The sequence below is a fragment of the Zootoca vivipara genome, chromosome 14 (genome assembly GCF_963506605.1).
Source record: "Zootoca vivipara chromosome 14, rZooViv1.1, whole genome shotgun sequence".
Classification (NCBI taxonomy): Eukaryota; Metazoa; Chordata; class Lepidosauria; order Squamata; family Lacertidae; genus Zootoca; species Zootoca vivipara.
Genome location: NC_083289.1, coordinates 46,184,365 through 46,200,593, shown reverse-complemented (window position 1 = coordinate 46,200,593; position 16,229 = coordinate 46,184,365). Strand labels below are relative to the sequence as shown.

The 16,229-nt window shown below is 48.2% G+C and overlaps 1 protein-coding gene across 1 annotated transcript in view; it reads right to left on the bottom strand.

Annotated features, from left to right (window-relative positions):
• EMP2 (epithelial membrane protein 2) overlaps positions 1-5,830 on the bottom strand; it is a 34,711-nt gene extending 28,881 nt beyond the window's left edge. Inside the window, exon 1 of the mRNA XM_035130700.2 lies at positions 5,691-5,830. The gene's annotated coding sequence lies outside the window, so the exon portion shown is untranslated. The remainder of the gene's footprint in view (positions 1-5,690) is intronic.
• Positions 5,831-16,229: the final 10,399 nt, after the last annotated feature.

The following is a 16,229-nucleotide window of genomic DNA, read 5'->3' as shown; positions in this document are numbered from 1 at the left end:
ATATTCTGAGGACAAAACCACGTCATTGTCGGATGTGCCACTAATTCCCAAAGCGTAGCTCTTTCCTCGCTTGTTGGCCCCGAGACTCCCATCCCTTCTGTTTCAGTGTATCTGAAGAAGTGTGCATGCACACGAAAGCTCATACCTATGACAAACTTAGTTGGTCTCTAAGGTGCTACTGGAAGAAATTTTTTATTTTTTTATTCCCATTTCGAAGGTTGACTCACGAACTTGACGGGAGCAAAGGAGCAGTTCATCCACAGGATAACCGGGCGGGGAAGCGACCGTCTGTCAAGATCCTGAGTGGCATTTTCTCTCTCTCTCTCTCCACTATGCTCTGTTCAACTTTGGGGTGTGCCTGACTTCTGCCCCTCAGCCAGCCACGGCAGAGTCATGGCCGATGACAGCTGTGCGATTCTTAGCAAAACTTTCCCATGCCTTGCAAGCCCTCGGCCCCTTGGCTCACCTAAGATGGCACTTTCAGGAAACGGGGTTTGGGCAGAGTTCGCGCAAAGTTTTAGCCCCGGCCCTTGTGACCCTGCAGTGCTTAGGACTTCTTTAAAAAGCAGGTTAAGGGAGACCAGGGAGGGGAGAAGGTGGGGAAATTCAATTCAGTTTGCAATCAAAGGCAAACTGACTTAATTCGTACTTTCCAAAACAACTCACGAATCGAAATGCAGGCGGCTTTTGACATTCACACTTCTGCAAAATTTGCGGCACAGTTCTGCAGCCGAGTGATGTGTACAAGACGGCATATACCAAGGTACAGGGGGTATACATAGCTGGCAAGTACCCCGTTTTCCCCGGGAAACCCCGTTTTTTCATACCATTTCCCGGCGGTCCCCCGTATTTCTTCGTCTCCCGTTATTCTCCCTTATATTCTCCTGCCAGCAGCCATAATTTTTTTCCCTGCTTTGCCCATCTATGGGCACAAAAAATGGCTGCCGCTGACACTGGAAGTCGCGTCTATGCACTTCTGGACATGCGTAGACACAACTTCCGGTGTCGGCGGCGGCCATTTTTGGTGCCCATAGATGGGCAGAGCGACACCGGAAGTTGCGTCTACGCACTTCCGGACATGCATAGATGTGACTTCCGTTGCCGGCGCCGGCCATTTTTGGTGCCCATAGATGGGCAAAGCGTAGACGCAACTTCTGGTGTCATGCGGCTGCCGGTCCCGGATTCTGCAGTCCGGGACTTGGCAGGTATGGGTATATGTTGTGGAAAACGATATTCAGTGCTACCTTGGTTCTCAAACTTAATCCGTTCCGGAAGTCCGTTCCAAAACCAAAGCGTTCCCAAACCAAGGCACGCTTTCCCAAAGATTCCCACCCCCACCCCCGGAATGGCCATAGCTATCAAAACAATTGCAAGTTCCTCAGGGCAGGGACCTGTCCAATAGGATACTGCCTTCCGCTAAGTCAAACCCTTCATCCATCTAGCTCCATATTGTCTACACGGACTGGCAGAGGCTCTCCAGGGTTTCAGGCTCGGAATTGGCCTGCGAGCGCTACAATTGGAGAACAGCCTTTAGCAAAGGTGTCATGGGCTTTGAAGACACTCAAACTCAGGACGTGCTAAGAGGAAGACACGCTTGGCAAACTCTCATCATGATCAACTCCTGCCCAGAAACCTATGTCCCCACTGTGGACGTGTGGATCCAGAATTGGCCTCCACAGAAGACCATCTCACTCGGCTACGAGGGATCGCCAAAGAAGAAGATTCCTAGTCCTCAGGACTGAACCAGAGGGCTTCTGCTTCTGAGCGACAGCCCTTCCCTTGACCTCAGCCTCGCCGACAGGTGCTGTACCTTCTTCCCCTTGGAACCGAACCACCGGGGACAGCGCAGAGCAAATATTTGTGTGGCTGCCACCCTCGAATGCACACAATTTGGATCCGCCAGAAGAGATTTCTGCTTGAATGCGATTCCCTCCCTGGATAAATTCCCTCCTGTGAGAGAGCTGGATGCTGGGAAGGGCTGTAGCTCAGTGCTACAGCTCCTGTTTTTCATGCAGAAGGTCTCAAGTTCAAACCCAGGCTTCTCCAAGCAGGGCTGAGAGAGACTTCCTCTCTAAAACCCTTGGGAGCTGCTGCCAGTCAGTGTAGACAGCCCTCAGTTAGATGGACCAGTGGCTAACTCCGCATATATCGCAGGAAACTGCCTTATACAGAACTTCTCAAATTCTGTGAAGTTCTCAAATTCACACGTCTCCTTTGACCCCCCCCCTCCATCTCCACTGCCACTCCCCCTTTAGCCACACCCATTAAGCACAGCCGCCTCCCCTCCTTAGCTACACACCCTTTCCTTAAAGAAGCAGGTTCAGGTGAAGTTGGCTATAATACCGTAAATAATAGTGCCTCTGGGCATGTGCAGAGAGAAACAAGCTGCAGATTTTCCACTTGGAATTAAAGAGGAAGGATTCCTACGCAGTCCCAAAGCCTCACATTCAATCCCTTGACACTATCAAAAAAAAAAAAACCTCAACAACTTGAGATTGAAAAGTGTCAAGTATGGCCCAGCTGTTATCCCTGATAAATTGTATGCATCTGGGACAATACTTGCTCAACATAACCACTGAACCTCTTCATTTCCATTCCAAAACACTGTGTTATTTTAAAAGCACAGCAGCAGCACCATAAAGCATATGTAGCATTTTGGAACAATGTTTCTATAAAAATCAGACAAACACCTGCAGTGTTGATATTCTGGCCCCTATGGCAAACCTTTTTGTTTCACCAAGTTAGTGGGGTTTTTTTTGAGAATTTGATTCCGTGCCAGTCATCTGCTCAGTATTTTATCATCCAACGGTGTATTCATGATTTCAGTCTACACCGCCATGATTCTCCACCCCTTATATTATAGATATTCTTATTGCAAATAAATAAATGCCTCTCCCCGTCGATTTGTGCAGAAATATAATGCACTTCATCACTTTCCCTCTAATTGGCTGTTTGGCATTCCAAATTCGTTCTGATTGGTAGTTCAGCATTCTAGATTCTGGCCCCATTCACATATTTAAAGCACTACGACTCCACGTTAAATAGTCACGGCTTTCTCCAAAGAATCCTGGGAGCTGTAGTATGTTAAAGGTGCTTAAACTTGTTAGGAGATTCCCTATCCCCCCTCCCAGTGCTACAATTCCCAGAGTGGTTTAACAACCAATCCTTCTTCCCAGGGTATCGTAGCTCTATGAGGGGACTAGGCAGTCTCCTAAGAACTCTCAGCACCCTTAAACTACATCTCCCAGAATTCTTTGGGGGAAGCCATGACTCTTTGATTTGGTATGATACTGCTTTTAACGCCTTGCCACAGGCTCCTTATTCAAAATACTCCAAATGCTAAACAAGTTGTGAAATCAGCTAAGTGCTCTTGAAATCGAGCTCCTCTAAAATTCCTCTTCGAGACGCAGGTACAACAACCACCAAAACTTCTAAATATGCACCAGTGCTCATTTGTGGCCTGATTCATGCCAACCATTTTGACATGGATAGTCTCTTGAGTTTCGTTTGCTCGATCTTGCAGGATTTGCATCCGCAGAACCAGTCACAGGGATGGTTCGGCAAGCATCTCGAGGGCACCACAAAAGCTTCTTTTCAAAGAAATCTGTACCAACAAGGATTTCTTATTGATTCAGCCTCCAGCCCACTCCATCCCCTTTGGGTGGGTGAGCAGACAGCATGTCTAATCCACACACATAGAAATACAGTTTTTTAAAATGAATGGTGTTACTGGTAAAATTTATTTGGGAGTAGGCTTTTAAATTGTTTGTTAGTCACTTAGAGACCTTTAGATGTCTAGTAAATAAAAAGAATTGCCTTTTAAGCTGTCCTTAAGACCTGTTCCAAGCAGATGGGGAACATGACATTCTTCTTAACGTTAGCATACAAAATACGGTTCTACGAGGCTGGCCAAAATGTTAACAATGGTTTCATATGTTCATACAATCATAAGGGGGTTCTCCCACCCCCCACCCCTTTTAAGTGCATTCACAAATTTCCAGATATGAAGCAACTGGACAGATCCACACAATAAACTTAATGCACATTTAAAGCACATGACTTCCTCCAAGGAATCATGAAAACCGCCATTTGGCAAGGGTGCTGGGAACTGTAGATCGGTGAGGGGGCAACTAAATTTCCCAGGATTCTTCGGGGGGGGGGGAATCATTTGCTTTGAATGTGAGCTGAGTGTGCATGAGAACTGTGGTCGGTTGGTTTTTTTAACCTAAATGTGGATAGATCTATGCATTACATTTTGCACCCTCCTGAAACCGATCCCCATAGCGATGGAATTGGTTCAATATGCAAATGACTTGTTTCAATATGCAAATGACTTCTCTTTGGGGAGGGGAGGGAAGCATGCCAGGCCACCCCTCCACCTTGCCACAGGCATATATTCTAGCCACTTGCGGTGTCAATCCTGGGAGACTCACAGCAGCTGGGATGAGCATAAATGTCCTTTGTTCAGCTACTGCTTTGCATTTAGGAGATTCGATTCCGGGGGTGGGGGGAGTAATTCAGCATCTGCTTTCCATGCAAATAAGTCCAAGGTTCCACACCTGGCGCTACCAGGTAGAGCTGGAAAAAGACTCCCTTGCCTGAAGCCCTGCAGAGCTGCTGCTGCCAGCCAGTGCAGGCAATAATGGGCAAGGCCCACCGATGCCCTGACTCTGAGGCCTCTCCCTCTGGTTCCTTGATCCTTTCTTAACTGGAGTTTGACAGGATCTGAACCTGGGACTTTTTGCAAGCCATCCACGAGCTGCTTGTTGCTCAGCTATGATGATGGCCCTCGTGTGGGTAATAATAAAGCCACGAAGCAGAATTTACACTTAGCTGACGCACGCGCCCGCCTGCAGGTTAAAAATGCAAAGCAAGCCAAGACGCAACCCCAAAGCGAAAACCGACGTGTGGTGAAAAACTCGGCTGAATCCAGCAGTAATCCCCTTTCGCCCCACTAGAGGGGAGACAGTCGACAACCCACAAGAAATGCCGGCCACCCGTGTGGGGGCTCAATTCCAGGGAAACATGCCAGGAAACAACTTTTAAAACGCGCACACGAGAGAAAGATCTACTTTCATCCAATCTGGAGAAGCCCGACGGTGCTAACTTTGTGGGGGGGTTTTTTATAAAAAAAAAGGCAAGAAACGGATTTAACCCCCCCCCTGCTCTGTAAAATCCAAGCTTGCTGCTTCTTTCTCAGACCGGGGGTGGGGGGGGTATATACTTTGCATTTTAGACCGACCCACACGAACACTCCTTGATCTCCCCTACCTGCCTTGCATCTGAAATAAGCGCAGTGCAAAAAAAGGAAAAATTGCAAGGGGAAAAGCAGGGTTTTAAGACGCGTCCTCCCCCCCCCCCACTCCCAAACGGCAGCAGAAAGAAGGCACCCCTAAGCTAAAAGGGCGGCGCGGAAGAGGAAGAATTGCTCCGGCTGAAGTTATTTAAAATCACCTTCTCCGCACCTTCCTTTCCAGCCTCCTTTGTTAGCAAAGTTCCTCTCTTAATTCGCACCAAGATCCTAGGTCGTTTTTCTGCATCTCTTCCCTTCCTTCTCACATCCGGCTCCCAACCTTTTCCTTTTTGCATTTAAAGAAGGATCCATAATTTCCCTTAAAATCTCTTCCTCCCGTCCCCCGTCCCAGCCTCCCACTCCCTCCAAGGTGTGTGTGTGTGTTTGGGCTACTCACCGGCTGGGGTTGTTAGCCACTGAGGCTGGCTGGGCTTTTCTTCACAGGGCTGGCCGAGGCGGCGGAAAGTGCAGCTTGTTTTGAAGGGCTGCCCTTGGCCGCCGCCTCCTTCTGGAGCAATTGGTGATGTCAGAATCCGAGCTGGGTGTGGAAAAGGGGGAGAGGGGAAGAAAATGATTTTTTTTCCCCCTTCCAAATGTGCCAATCTCTCTCTTCACTCTCTGCAGAGAGCGCGGGAAGAAAGAGATTTAAACTTCCCCAGATCTGCAAATTTCACCCACCGACCTCCACTCCCAAATCTTTCCCATAACTGGGAAACTGGGAGAGGGGCATTGATTTGTTTCCTGCCCCATCACTGGAATAAACTGTGTTCCAGATGTTCTCCCTTGCCTTGTGATTTATGGTTGCAAATATGATGTTCCCTCCAAGAATTGTGCAGCAACACGCTGCTTTGCCCCTTCTCTAGAGTTTTAGAGAAACTTTCATTCTCCTGAAGGTTTTTCTAAGCTGCAACTTGGCTGAGCTTCTTAAAAACCAATGAGCATTCTGCATTTTGCTGAGCTGAATTAAAAGTGTCTTCTCTCCCGTCCTCCCTCAAATTGTACTTAATCGCATTTTTTTAAAAAATAATCTTTTAAAGGTGTTGGCTTCAAACTGCATTTTTAAAATACAACAAAATACAGCAAACAAAAAACACCCCACCCTAAATTACTTTAATTTTTGAATTTCACACACACAACAAACCTGTTCCACCTCCCAAGCTACTGAGATCACTTAAAATTGGATTTCATTCAGTGAAATCTTTCATTTTTTAAAAAAACTAAAGCCAAGAATCTCTTGCATGCAAGTTGGAAACATGTGTGGTGTCTGTTGAAAAGGCTGGTGGATAATTAACAGTTATTTTCTTAATGGGCGCTGATGACTAAAGCTTTTTCCTCAAAGGTTTTTGATGGCTGCTGGCAACTGGTAGTACTATTTTACACAGTACTTAATTATTGCATTTATTCCCCCACCTTTTCCTGCAAGAAGTTCAAGGTGCAGTTCTCCCCCTCCTCATTTAATCCCCGCAAAAACAACCCTGCGAGGTAGGCTCAGCTGAGAGGCAGTGACTAGTCCAAGGCAATCCAGAGTTTCACTTTTTTAACCCATTCTTTTTTACAGTACAAAAAGAATAATTCTGATGTCCTTCTTGTATATTAATTTTAAAAAATACATACTTTAATTTTTATTGATAAGGCTTTGGGGTCGACAATGACTTTATTTGTTCATCAAGGGGTCTGTGAAGTCAAGGTGTTTGAGAAACTGTGCCCTGTGCCTTTATTATCCTATCTTTGGTCTCCTGTTTAACCTGCACCTATCATAGATTCATGGAACTGTAGAGTTGGAAGGGACCCCAGTGGTCATCTAGTCCAACCCCCTGCAATGCAGGAATCTCTACTCTAGCATCCACCCCTGTTTTTCTAGACTGTAATGTGCTCAGGGCAGGGACTTGTACCTTACAATGCACGTGCTGCGATGACAATCTATTTTGCTTCTATTTATTTCCTTTCATAAAATTTATATATCACTTGATTATTCAAGGGAAAACCCTCAAGGCGATTTGCAAAGGGAATAAAGCAATAACATTACAGGTATTATGTAATCCGTTTCAGAAGACTATTCAACTTCCAAAACATTCAAGTTCTGAGGCACGGCTTCAGATTGGTTTTTGCACAGCGGAAGCCGTGTGGGACGTTTGTTTTCCGAGGAATGTTCAAAAACCAGAACACTTACTTCCAGGTTTTCGGCGTTCGGGAGCCAAAATGTTTGAGAACAGAGCTGTTTGAGTTCCGAGGTACCCTGTTTCTCATATTTTAAGACATACGCATAAAATAAGCCATAGCAGGATTTTTAAGCATTCAAGGAATATAAGCCATACCCCGAAAATAAGACATAGTGATAGGTGCAGCAGCAATGCCGGCCGCAGCAGGAGAAGGAAGAAAAAAATAAGACATCCCTTGAAAATAAGCCATAGTGTGTTTTTTTGAGGAAAAAATAAATATAAGACATGTCTTATAATATGAGAAACACGGTACCACTGTATTGGTTGTTGTTGTTGTTTAGTTGTTTAGTCGTGTCCGACTCTTCGTGACCCCATGGACCAGAGCACGCCAGGCACTCCTGTCTTGCACTGCCTCCCGCAGTTTGGTCAGACTCATGTTGGTGGCTTCGAGAACACTGTATCGGTAGAAACAGTCAAAAGCAACTATTTAAAACATTCAAAAAAGAAATCAGCAATAAACTAAAGGCATAAAATCAGATTTAAAGCATTCTACATGTCTGGGTAGGCTTGTCTAAACAAAAATGCTTTTAGCATTTTATTTATCATCATTATTATTTATAAATATAGTCGGACATGACTAAACGACTAAGCAACAACAACACATGTCTGGGTAGGCTTGTCTAAACAAAAATGTTTTTAACATTTTATTTATCATCATCATTTATAAATACGTTTTTTAAAAAAATATCTTAAATATGTTTCATTTTATTTTTAATCCTATTGTTTTGCCATTGAGGTGTTTGCTGCCCTGGACTCCATTGGGAGAAAGGTAAGATGGAAATATAATAATATTAATAAATGTCATCACACAGGCAATAGGAAGTAGCAGCATCTCTTCAGAACAAACTACCGATTTTGCCAACTTAGCAAATCAGCTTAGCTAAAAAACAGCTGACTTGCTGGTTGGAAGAAGCTCAAACTAAGTGAATTATAGTTGAGGGACATCCATGCTCCGTCCAAAGCGTCTTTGTCCAAGAACACTGAGAGGTTTGTGCTTCAAGAGGGGCATGTTCTCTGGCTCCCAACCAGGCGCTATAGCTGAAGGAGAGACATAAAATCAATCAGCCAACCAGCTCCAAAGCCAGCTGCTCCTGAAATGTAATAACATTTAAGGGGAAGAGCCTGATATCAACTGGAAAAACCCAGCACATCCCCATCATACGTAAGTCTCCATAGGTTGACTCCATTTTTATCCCACTCTCACTCCAAGGAATCTAGGTAAAGGTAAAGGGACCCCTGACCATTAGGTCCAGTCACGGACGACTCTAGGGTTGCGGTGCTCATCTCGCTTTATTGGCCGAGGGAGCCGGCGTACAGCTTCCAGGTCATGTGGCCAGCATGACTAAGCCGCTTCTGGCGAACCAGAGCAGCGCACGGAAACGGCGTTTACCTTCCCGCCAGAGCAGTACCTATTTATCTACTTATACTTCGTGCTTTCAAACTGCTAGGTTGGCAGGAGCTGGGACCGAACAACAGGAGCTCACCCCGTCGCGGGGATTCGAACCGGCATCCTTATGATCGGCAAGCCCTAGGCTCTGTGGTTTAAGCCACAGCGCCCCCCGTGTTTATAAGGTGGTGTTTATAAGGATTCTCCACCTTTTCTCATTTACTCTTTAACGACAAAACTGTAAGGTAGGCTATGCTAGCCCAAAGCCCCTTCGTTCCAGGTGGGCTTGCCAGGTCAGGAGCATCCCAGACCCTGAGGTTTTCAGCACCCACACCCCCTGGAGACGGAGGTTAATTGGGAGAGGGAAGTGGAGGGAGGCAGATCCTCCCGAGTGTCTCTGCTATAATTTTCAGCCGGCTTCTGCCAGGCTGAAGCTTGCGGACTTCTTAATCTCTTTATGAAAGGCACTCTTGCCCACCTGGAGAGGCAAGCCCTCTGCCTGCCACTTGGAGGAGGCCCGGTAAACGTGGAGACTTCAGGTCAGGTGTGGCAGTCTGCCAAGGTCACCAAAAGGTCCAGGCCCAAAAGCAGCAATGTAGCCTGTGTCTAAGGACCCAAAATCCTCATAAAGCTCGACAGGAGCAGGGCCGGCGCGTCCATTAAGGCGAACTAGGCAGTTGCCTAGGGCGCCAAAATGGAGGGGGCGCTGGCACGATGGGGAGCGCTGCTGGCTTCGCAGGACTCGCTCTGCCACGCGGCCGCTGTGCCCCAATGCCACCTACCCGCGTCCAGGGCGGGAGGCAGCAGCGGCACCGGTGCAGCCCAGGCATGCCCGGAGCTCTGAGGGCAGCAGCGTGTGGAGGACACGTGGGGTGAGAGCAGCCCCTTCCCGTGGCGGGCACACCAGAGTCTAGCCTTCAGCTCCAGGAGCCGTTGCCACGCTCTACTTCTCGGGCAGGTGGGAGCAGCTGCTGTTGCAACCTGGGGTCCGTGGCTGAAGCCCGAGGGCGGCGAGAGCAATCCAGCCGTCGGTGTCACAGGTAAGCGGGAGGGGCGCTGGGAAGGGAAGGGGGTGAAGGCTAGGCCAGGCCCGCAGGGAGGAGGCAGACACTGGGGGGGGACACACACCAGAAGGTGATCTCGCCTAGGGTGCAAAAATCCCCAGCACCGGCCCTGGTCAGGAGGATTCCTCATGAGCAACTTCCTTCACCTGTGGTTCAGGCGTGGTCTTGGAGGCCTGAATATAGAAGGTCTCCCTCTTGAGTCTTCTCATTCCTGAAAACAATACAGGCTTCTGGTTCGTGGTTTCCAAACCTAGTCTTGTTTCCTTGCTGCCTGGGCTGCATGTAGGGTTGGACTTGACTCTGGAGGCTGGTTTTGGCCTCAGCTGATTCCCTGGGCTTGAACCTGGCTTGCATTGCACTGGACTCCACCTTTAGCTCTGCTCTCCTCAATGAGTGTTTTGGTTAGAGGCTGAGGCTTCCAGCGATTGGCTCCCTCTATCCCCGGAGGGCACCCAGTGGAACATGACACCCAAGTCAGTTCTACCAAGGGTGGCCAGGGTTGTGCATTGCCTACACAAAGGGGAAGCATTGCCAAAACAAGAGGAAGAGTTTGCTTAATATTTGCACATGCTAATTTAAGTGCATAGGCACACATTTCGGAATAATGGCAGAAGGTTGGAGATTTCATTCCGTGAACAGGCTCTGAGGACCCTTTTATACCTTTGAAATGTTGCTGAACTCAGTGGACGGCATATCTAAGGGGCTGGTAGCCAGGATGTATAGCTTGCGTGTCACAGCCAGTGCCAGATTTATGTATAAGCTAAACCAGCTATAGCTTAGTGCCCCAGTCTCTTGGGGGCCCCGAAAAAACTTAAAGGGAAAAAAAACTGGATACCTCTTCTTAACTGTATTTCAGTTCAACAATTACTTTGATAAAATACATATTTTGTTATGTGCAAATGGCTTAGGATACCTGTTAGGTCCATAAATTACCACATAGCATATATTCAACACAAAAAAACAGCGACAATCTGTTGTTGACAAAGGACAGCTAGACATATAAAGGGCCCCATTACCTTCAGTAGCTTAGGGCCTCATCAAACCTAAATCCAGCCCTAGTCGCAGCTGATATGGAGACGGCAGAAAAATAGAAGGCCATTTGGGAATAAATTATTGGAATTGTGATCATTGTCATCTAACATAAGTTTTGTGGAAGCAAATCGGGATGAATGCTCAAAAAATGTGTGAAACAGAAGAGTGCAATGTTCCTTCCTTCCTTCCTTCCTTCCTTCCTTCCTTCCTTCCTTCCTTCCTTCCTTCCTTCCTTCCTTGTCAGATATAACCGTCACTAGAAGGGGATTTGCTGCCTAGGCTTTCAAATCTCCTTTCCTCTCCATCTCATAAGGAGATTCCAGCTAAACATTAGGAAAACCTTTCTGATGGTAAGAGCCACACGGCAGTGGAACGACCTTCCTCAGAAGCTGGTGGACTCTCCTTCCCTGGAGGTTTTTGGGCAGCGTTTGGATAGCCATCTGCCAGGGATCCTTTAGCCATGATTCCTGCATTGCAGGGGGTTGGACTAGATGACCCTTGGGGGTCCCTTCCAACTCTACACTTCTGCAATTTGAAGAAACTGGGGAGAGAATCGTAAAGATAAACAAATGCAACCTACGACTGTCAAACCCAAAGCCTTTTGGTGATGCGTAATAACAGTGGAGAGCGCAGGCTTTGGTATGAGAGCAGGGGTGTTAACAGGGCGTCCCTCGCAGAAGCCACAGGAGAGGCTGCACAGTCAGGGCCGCAGAATGTGGAAGCCAAAAATCGTCCTTGATATGTCGAGAGCGCATGGCAGCTTGGAGTGCCCCCACCCTGTTCCCTGACTGATGCCACTCGCAAGGCATGGGGAAGTGCCAGACGGGGTGATATCATACTACAAGGCTGTCCTGTTTTTGTTGTTTTGCTAGATGGTTGCATGGGAGACGTGAGTTGGGAGCAACCAGGGGTGCGTCCCCCTCCATCCTGCCCTTTAAGGCCCTGGGTCACAGCCTCCGGTGTTAGCTTTTCCTCTTTTCTCCAAAAGTGGTCCAGCACCACGGACAAGCATGAGCTTTGCGAGCGAAACGTCCTCGGTTCATTCCCGAGTGGCATCTCTAAGTTAGACACACACACAGGGTGGGGGTGGGGGCTCCCAGCTCCTGCCAATTAGTGTAGACCAGGGGTCACCAACCTAAGGCCCATGGGCTGGAAGCAGCCCACGGAAGTCGTTTGACCGGTCCATGGGCCGCCCCTGAACCGAGCCACCCACTCATGCGCTGCGCTAAATCGGGGCAGCACAGCGCGGGGTCTCGCTTCCGCAGCACCAGAAATCACATCTGCACATGCACAGAGGCTGAAAATTGCAGGCAGGCATGTGATCCGGCCCACAGAGGGATCTCCACAGGACCGATCCGTCCCAGGCAAGATAAACCTTGCCAACCCCTGGTGTAAGCGATACTAAGCTCAACAGACCCCTCGGTCTGACTATGTGTAAGACAGCGCCCTGTGTTCCTCAAATGCTCTTTTGGTACTAGCGTTGCAAGCGACTTTTAAGCCCCAGCAAAGACTCCCGCCGGGAACTGCCAAGATAAGCTGCAGAGTTACCTCTGGAAATGTTATTACCGGACCGGACGCAGCCGAGTTGCCAGAACCATGACCTCATTCCGTAGGCATGATTTTGGAGGTCCCTACAAGCCACTGAGCTGGATCACAAGCCATTTGCTAGATGTTTGCTAATAATCACCGTTGCACCTTTTCTGGTTAAACCCACCTACCTGACTGCACCTAGATGTGGGTCGTTCTGCCTCCAGCTTCCTGTGTGCCTTTATCCCAGGAATGGCAAGCTTGTGGCCCTCTAGCTCAGGGGTCCGCAAACTGTTTCAGCAGGGGGGTGTCAGTCCACTGTCCCTCAGAACTTGTGGGGGGGCTGGACTATATTTTGAGGGGGGGGATGAACGAATTCCTATGCCCCACAAATAACCCAGAGATGCATTTTAAATAGAAGTACACATTCTTCTCATGTAAAAACACCAGGCAGGCCCCACAAATAACCCAGAGATGCATTTTAAATAAAAGGACACATGCTACTCATGTAAAAACACGCTGATTCCCGGGCCGTCCACGGGCCGGATTTAGAAGGCGATTGGGCCGGATCCGGCAGCCTGGCTGTGACTGATGGGAGTTGTAGTGTGGGTGCCATCGACTGGTTGGAAGCTGAGGAGTGGTGGGAGGAACCAGCTGGGGAACCATCAAGGGAGGAAGGCTCAGAGTCCGGGGAGGGGTGGTGGAACAGTCAGAGGGAGAAGACTGGGAAGAGGAGGTGTTGGAAGCTAGAGAGGTAACAGGGTTTAGTGAGCGGGGGGAGTCTGTGGCAGAGAGAAGTCCAGAATCAGAGGCAGAAGCAGAAACAGAAGCAGGAAAGTAGGCTGAAGGAGGTCAAGAGGCAGAAATGAGTCAGGCTGGTGAAGAGGCAGAGATGTCTTCCTTTTTTTCTGCAACAAGCTCCCCTCCTGCCTTAACTCCCTGGACCAAGAGAGGCATGAAACAGGAGGAGCAAAGGCAGGCCTGCAGACACAGTCTCAGATTGCTTGGGGTAGAACCCTGGAGAGGAGGGGACTTAGGCAGCTATGGGAAGGTGAGGACCTTTAGTCTCGGCAACTGTTTCATGGGGGCAAGACCCGAGTTGCTGAGCTCATTAGGCCTGACGCTCCCGAGCCGATCCTGTTCTGCTAATGAAAAGTTAACTACAACTCACTCGGTGCGATTTACTGCTTGCTCTTGTCGGCAGGGGGCGGTGGCAAAACTGCCACTGTGTTGAAGCCAAGCAGGTCTTGGGGACCATCGAGACTGTTGCCGCTTTGCTGGTAAGATCCAATCTCATACCAACAAATCCTGGTCCCGCGGTTAAATCGGACCAGGAGGTTTTGCACAACAAACCAGCTTCCTCCTAAAGATGGGGCTTTTTGCCAGAAGGAAAGTGATGCACTGGAAAGGCTTAGCTTGATGCAGCAGAATCAGACCTCTCTGTGAGTTAGAATGGGTGCTCTATGAATAGCAGCACCAGGGGTTCTAGCAGGGTGCCAACTGGGTGCTGGGGTGCCCAGCTGGCAGAGAGGCTTCAGTTGCAAGCCTGGCCCTCGACAGACCAGCAAAGCAGCTGCCTGCAGGGTTCACAGAGGCAACAGTGTGCAATGGGTGGGGAGAGGAAGCTCATTTGGCTGCGCCTCCCAACCAGCTGCCTGAGTTGAGATGTTGAGCGTGCCTCCCGGTAGGGCCGGCTCCGACCTAAAGTTAGCCAGTGAGGAGTGACTCGAGGGAGAAGGAGATCGGGAGTGATGAAGGACTGGATTTGACCAAACACAGCAGGGCAGGGCTAGGCTTTGCTGTGGTTTGACAGCCCGGACGTGGTGAACGGCAGCAACGGGCATGCGTCATTGGCTTCGCTTAGCCCTGCTGCAAAAATGCAGCCCTGCAGCCCTGTCAAAACAGAAATAAACATGCTAGTGTTGCAGCTGCCGGCCTGGGATTCCTTTGATGTCATCGCTATCATTGCTAGTTACTGGATCTCTTACCTGCCCTCCAGCATGAGCTCCCAGGATGGGTTACAAGAATTTACATCATATTGATAAGTGGTTTGCCGCTTCCTGCTCCAGCATGGCTGGCTGGTGTCGTTTCGCCAGCCCTGATAGCTGGGTGTCTCTCTGTGTGTGTTTTGAATGAGATGCCCACCTGGACTTGAAGAAAGTGATATCCCTCCAGCTGATGAAAGGAGGCAGAGAAGGAATTTTGATGGACAGAGATACAGAAGCCTGTTTCAGGTGTTATTCTGGGGTTTCCCAGAGGAAAGAGGGTGCAATATGGCAGAAGTAAGCTTTCCCCACCCCAAAAAACATATGGGCATTGGTAGTGTGTGTGTTGCTCCCCATCCCCACCCCTACCTCAAATAAATAATGTCAAAAAGATCCAGAAGTTTGCAGGGGAAGAGAGAAAATTGTGAATTTCTAGCTGGTGTGGACTGAAACTTGTTGAAGTCATTCTTTGAGCAACCTTCTGGCTGGTAGGAATGTCTGCTGTCTGTCTCTACTTAACACTCTGTTTATATTTTTGTAAAAAAAAGAAAGAAAAGCAAACAATCAGGATTTGCAGCAGAAAATGTTGCAATGTTGAGTGCTCCTGTTTGCTATTCCACTTATCTCAGCCAGCCATGCCCCGCTTCAGGTTTCTCCATTCCGTCCCACCTCCCACCTGGTTTTCCGTTCCCTCCCCCAGCTGTCAGTCAGTGTCCCATGGACACCAAACACGCCCAGACCCCATTAGGCTGTTTTAAGGTTTTGCACACATGAATCCATTGCTCCGTGTCCGGTCTCTGGAGCAGCAGAAAACAAACTTTCACCCTCCTCTATATGACATCCTTTAATATATTTGAACATGGCTATCATATCACCCCTTAACCTTCTCTTCTCTAGGCTAAACATACCCAGCTCCCTAAGCCATTCCTCATAAGGCATCGTTTCCAGGCCTTTGACCATTTTCGTTGCCCTCCTCTGGACACGTTCCAGCTTGTCAGTATCCTTCTTGAACTGTGGTGCCCAGAACTGGACACAGTACTCCAGGTGAGGTCTGACCAGAGCAGAATACAGTGGTACTATTACTTCCCTTGATCTAGATGCTATACTCCTATTGATGCAGCCCAGAATGGCATTGGCTTTTTTTAGCTGCTACATCACACTGTTGACTCATGTCAAGTTTGTGGTCTACCAAGACTCCTGGATCCTTTTCACATGTACTGCTCTCAAGCCAGGTGTCTCCCATCCTGTATTTGTGCCTTTCATTTTTTATTTTTTTATTTTTTTGCCCAAGTGTAGTACTTTACATTTCTCCCTGTTAAAATTCATCTTGTTTGCTTTGGCCCAGTTGTCTAATCTGTTAAGTATTAGCCACCCCTCCCAATTTGGTGCCATCTGCAAACTTGCTCAGGATGCCCTCAAGCCCATCATCCCAGTCATTGATAAAGACTTGATTGCAATCAATAAAGTTGCGGCCTCAGTTCTTCCAGAAACCAAACCAAAAAATTGAGTCTTGCCTGAATTTATTTCTTGGGGGGTGGTTAAAAGGTCTCCACATGCAAAGCAATTTCCCCCAATGGAAGTGTATTGTTTTGTGTTGATTTCACTGATCTCTGCATTTTTGTGCACACTTCCCCGCATTTGTGCACATGTGACTTGGCTAGAGAACGGCAGGGCAGAATTCAGATAAGGGCAAAAGCTGTGTTTGGGTTTGTGTATTGTTTC